We start from the raw sequence: 5,000 nt of genomic DNA on the forward strand, positions 1-5,000 counted from the left end.
TGCCCAGTTCTCGGTTCTAGGCCTTTTACTTTTCTTGATATATATCAATGATATTTATAATTCTTCGGAGAAGCTTTCTTTTTATTTATTTGCTGATGGTACAAACCTGCTGTATGATGACAAGGATGTGAAGTCGCTAGAAAGTGTAGTGAACATCAAATTGCAGAAAGTCTGTAACTGGTTAAATGCAAATAAGCTGACCGTAAATACAAAAAAATCAAATTTTGTCCGACATTGTTAGGCCATCACAAAAGAAGCTTAACTATCAGATTAATATAAGGATATATAACAATGCCTCAAATAGTGATATTTCTCTTGAATCGAATGTAAAGATTATGTAAAGCTCCTGGGAATGCTCATCGATAAAAACTTGACCTGAACTTATCATACCGATTATATTGCCTCTAAAATTAGCAGAGTTATTAAAATTATGTAAAGTTTAAAAAACGAGCAGCAGTGTTTTATTAAACCCGTGCGAAGCGAAAACAAAAGATTGTGCAGGGTCACGGTCAATTCAACATTGATTGTGACAACATTGTTCTCGCTTTTGAAGGTTCTAAGGTTTCATAACCAGTCCCTCGATTAACTATGGTTTCATGTCGAAAATGCTACAATCTTGGACAGAATAAAATGGAACAGCAAACCCCCATCCCCCCCAAAGCAAGGATGAAGCCGCGCAAAAGCCAAAACGCGCCATTTTCCCATCTTTGATTTGGGGGGGAGGGGGTTTAAAATTTCCCATCTATTTTGTCCAAGATTGTAGCTATCTGTGACTGTGTGTGTACAGGGTGTTTCAAAAGTTCTTTCCGATTGAAAATTGCATTTCGTCGCAAAAATTTAATGTAATTTTAGGCAAATTGAAACTGATTCAGTTAGTAAATTTATCCAAATAATTGTTCAAAGGAATTTCAATTCTAAGATTTGAATACATGACAATACTTTTGAAATTTCGTGCCCAATGTGCAAGCGTGCGTGCTTTGTCCCGTCATATTTTCCCCGCACACTGTCTGTTTTCGAATTTATTGCCTTTGTTTTGGATTTTCTCTGCTCTTTCACGTAAATCACAGTCACTGTCAGGCAGTCACTGTTTGTACTAGAGCTCAGGCAGCTATTTTTCGGTATTCTGACTCTTCAGTCAAAGAAATTGCCAAATTGTTTAAAAAGGCCGAACAATGGGTGAACAAGTGGTTAAAAAGGAAGTCCTTCGAGGGCAAACCAAGGAGTGGACGGCCGTCTGTTTGACAAACTATGCGAGAAATGTAATCACGAAAGCTAAGTATAAACGTAATAATTCAACAAGAAGGATTGCCCAAAAAGTTCAACATCACAATATCAACGTTTCGAGCACAACGGTATGGAGCTTGACCAACAAATGGTGGAAAGCCTTCAAGCGAAAGAAGATATCACTGTTAAGTGAGAAGCAAAGAAGTCCTCGTTTGAAATTTTCCAGGAAATACTCCAAGCTCACGGCAGAGGATTGGGAGAACTTCTTATTCACAGATGAGTGTCGTAAGTATCAAGTTCATTACCCGAATCCAGAAAACCAGCTTCATCATTTTATTGTGCACCGGAATCAGGCGAGCTTTCTTCCAATCCGTGAAGGTTTCTCCGAGGTTTGCGCAGAATGAAAATAAGCTAGTCAAGGGTGAGACAATAGCAGGCTCAGCTAGTTTTAACAATTTTGGTGGAATGTCGTCTGGACCTGCTGATTTATTCGGTTTAATAGGTTTTAGTCTGCGCCAGACCGTATCCTCGCAGACGGTGATATCAGTCACAGACGGCACTGAGCCAGTGCGATCGCTCTGCTGTGGAAAATAGCAATTGGCTCGTTCAAGTCTAGTACCGATATTAGCAAAGAAATCATTTATTAAGTTTGCCTTTTCTGTATCATTCACGGCAAGGCTTCCATCCTCCCTCTTTAATGGACCAATTGTATTTCTTCTGACTGGATTTGTCGCTTCCGCAATTAAATTCCAGTAAGCCGTTGCAGACTTAGCTTCAGCTAACTTGTCGTTGAAGTACTGTGCCTTAGCGATTCTTATCTGAGATGTAATCTCATTTCTTACTTTCTTGTACCTAGCATAAACTTCTTGGTCTTTAGTGCTAACCACTCTTTTAAACAACTTAAACCTTAAATTCATCTTTCGTCTGATCTCATTGTTTATCCGAGGAGAAGATTGACTTCGGATCTTGACGCGCTTCATAGATGCATGTAGATCGCAGATATTTTTGAATAATTTGTTCCAAGCCCATAGAACATCATCCTTTTCCTCGAAAACCTGAGCTTCTTGAAACGGCGCAGCTATAATATCAGCCCGGAATTGATCAACCTGAAACTGTTTGTAGTTTCTAACATTTATCACGTTTGGCGGCGGCCTTTTGAGCTTAAGATTAAGAGTTGCATAAATTAAAGTCTGAAAGTCCCAAAGGTAGAACGCCTTTGCGGTTGATTAAGTTGGGCTTTGTTGTAACTATCAAATCAATTAATGTGCTTGATCCAGGTGTGATCCTTGTAGGCTTGTTGACAATGTTTTGCATGTCGAAAAGCTGAAACAAGGTCAACAGTCTTCTCGTTTTAGGATGAATTTCAGATTCTGTTTTGCTGTCAATACCTAGAAGGTCACAGTTAAAATTACCAAGTAGAATGATAGTGTCAGATTTCATCCACGCCTTCTCGAAAACACCATATATGTCCTCGAAGAAGTTCGGACATTCAAGTCAGTCCGATCTGTAAATAACTGAAAATAATGCAGAAGTAGTAGGAAATTTAATCTGGACCCAAATTGCCTCAAGATCTTTTGAGGCCAAATCTTTACGATGGGTCACCCTCAAATATTCAGCACAGAACATGATACATCCACCTCCTTTGCATTTGGTCCTGTCTCGGCGGAAGATCTTCATCCCATCTTCTATGTTCAAATGGGTATTAGAAATTGAGCTGTCCAGATGCGTTTCTGTTATGGCAATTACATTGAAACGACAAATGCTTTTTAGTACTCTTAGCTCGTCGATCTTGTTGCGGATACTACAGACATTCAGATGAGCAATTTTTAAGTCCTTAGTTGAGGAGTTGAGAAGTTGGGCAGCTTGTTGAAGAGAATATTCATCGTCATCCCTAAGGTACGCTTTGTTTAGCGAAACTGCAACATTAGAATTAAGATCATTGTGAGTGCTGTTCACCTCTGTTAGAGTCTCATTTCCGGTTTGGTCGAGAAAAGAATCGCTGAATTTAGGGAGAGAACAAAAAGCACACTCCCAATCAAGGTGATGGTTTTCCAATATTTAAAGACCTGCTTGCCCATACCTATGCATCTTGCGTGAAACCATTGATCGCACGCGGCACACAAAATGGCGTCCTGGTTACTTCGGACGGAGTTCTGACATTCGCCGCAGGGGAACTTTTTATGGATTGGGATGGACATCACCAGAGAACTTGATTAGTTGGAATGAGCATATTCCTGACACATCGTAAGGAACACGACAAGCCATGAACGCTCTTCTTGTCCTTTTATTTGGAACTGTCGAGAAGCTTGAACTAAAATGAAAACTTTAACAGGTTCTATCGTTGTGCTGGTCTCTGCTGGTCTCTGCCCGAATCCAGAAAACCACATCGTATGGGGCTCTCAGGAGTGCGACGTTTCCCCGGCATACCAGTTGAAACAAACCACGACGGCCACGGCGACGAAAACGTCACTTCAAAATATAACTTTGAGCTATTCTAAGTATTTCATGATTATTCCATCTTGGTTATATTATACAATATGGGCGAAGTGTCCTATAAATGGATTGATATGGACGGATTTGAAGTAAAGATTGAGACTGAAAGATTCACTGTAGTTTGTCCTCGTTGTCTTCAAAACCTTAAATTTTGTCATTTCACGTAGTAGTTTTGACGAGTACGGGAGAGAAATGTACAAAAATGAGTGACGCACGTACAGCACGATCATTTTGGTTCTTTTAACGAATAATATTACCGCATTTTGGCGCTGTCGTTGCCGTAGCCTTCGTCAAATGACGGGTTGTGGTCTGACGAAGTTACACATCTTTCAGGGGAGCAGCCAGGGGGTCCTGGGGTGCCCGTGACCCCCCTCCCCCCACCCCTCTTTGTGGCAGTCAACGACATAATACAAACCATATCTGTGAGACTAGAACATAGAAATTTATGTCATCTGCAACTTGCTTCATGTGCTATCGATCTCAGACGTCCGTGGACATGTACACGGGTTTTTTTTTAGCCCACTTCACAGACCGTTGATTTCAGGCAGAGTTTACACGAAAGCGGTTTCACATCGACACGGTTCTATGACTTCGAAACCGCGTCAAAATCGATGCGGCCGGTTTGGAAGTGTTTACACGAAACCGTTTTCGCCAGAAAATCAAAGTCGTGATGTTATAAGTGAGTGCTGCACTAGGTGCTAAATTCACCATTTTGAATTGAACAATGCAAATTTTGCACCAAAATAGTAACCGTATTCAAATCGATGCGGTTTCACTGTTTACATGACAGATGAAACTGCATCGTTTTGAAAACGCTCCACTTTTGGCAACAGTTTCGATCGATGTCGTGTAAACAGAAGATGTAACCGCATCGAAAACTACGCGGTTACAAATGAAACCGCGTTCGTGTAAACGCTGCCTCAGTCTCCAGTTAAAAAATTCTGATCACGTGAAACATTTTTTGTGGCTCTGCGGTTTCGGAAATACCGATCTCGTGACTCTATTTTCTGTTGCTCTCCCCAAAGAGAAAAGCGCGAAACGGTGTTGATGGCGAGTAAAACCGGCCGAAGCTATTACGGGTAAACCAGGAAAAGTCTTGCCCGAGGAAATAAGAAGCAGGTGAAAACTTTTCTTCCGGTTTTTTTCTTTCGAAACCACAGAGGCACAAAAGTGTTATCACGTGAAGAGATTTTGTTAACCGCAGACTGAAATCAATGCCCTTGTCGCCCTTGTCCATGGACGTCTGAGATTGATAGTATGCAGCTATTTAATAGGCTTGTCGC

This window comes from Montipora foliosa, chromosome 1, assembly GCF_036669935.1.
Source record: "Montipora foliosa isolate CH-2021 chromosome 1, ASM3666993v2, whole genome shotgun sequence".
Lineage (NCBI taxonomy): Eukaryota > Metazoa > Cnidaria > Anthozoa > Scleractinia > Acroporidae > Montipora > Montipora foliosa.